This window comes from Protobothrops mucrosquamatus, unplaced genomic scaffold, assembly GCF_001527695.2.
Source record: "Protobothrops mucrosquamatus isolate PMUCROS unplaced genomic scaffold, P.Mucros_1.0 scaffold8, whole genome shotgun sequence".
NCBI classification, from domain to species: domain Eukaryota; kingdom Metazoa; phylum Chordata; class Lepidosauria; order Squamata; family Viperidae; genus Protobothrops; species Protobothrops mucrosquamatus.
This window is the reverse complement of record NW_015386395.1, coordinates 3875142-3875577: the sequence shown is the minus strand read 5'-3', so window position 1 is coordinate 3875577 and position 436 is coordinate 3875142.

Genomic DNA, 436 nt, shown 5'->3' with positions numbered 1-436 from the left:
CAGCTAATTGGATATCTTTCAAGTAAATTGTTTTCAAAGGTTTCTGGGTATAAGGCAGATAATTGAAGGTATTCCTAGGACATTAAAGGCAAGTAGGGTCCCAGAGGCAACTTCTCCATGTTAATATAAAACATCCTGTAAGCCACTTCCTAAATGAATTCATCTACTATTTTGCATATTTCCACCAGGCAACTTGGTACTATTTTTGTATTTAAATTTGGATTTTTAATAAAAGGACTAAATCACGGGTCAGCAACCCTTGGCTCCGGAGCCACATGCGGCTCTTTGAGCCTTCTCCTGCAGCTCCCAGCCTCCTCTGTCATTTGCACAGAGAGAGAGACAGAGAGAGGCACTTGCATTTCCCTTCTCTCTCTCTCTCTCTCTCTCTCTCTCTCTCTCTCTCTCTCTCTCTCTCTCTCTCTCTCTCTCTCTCTCT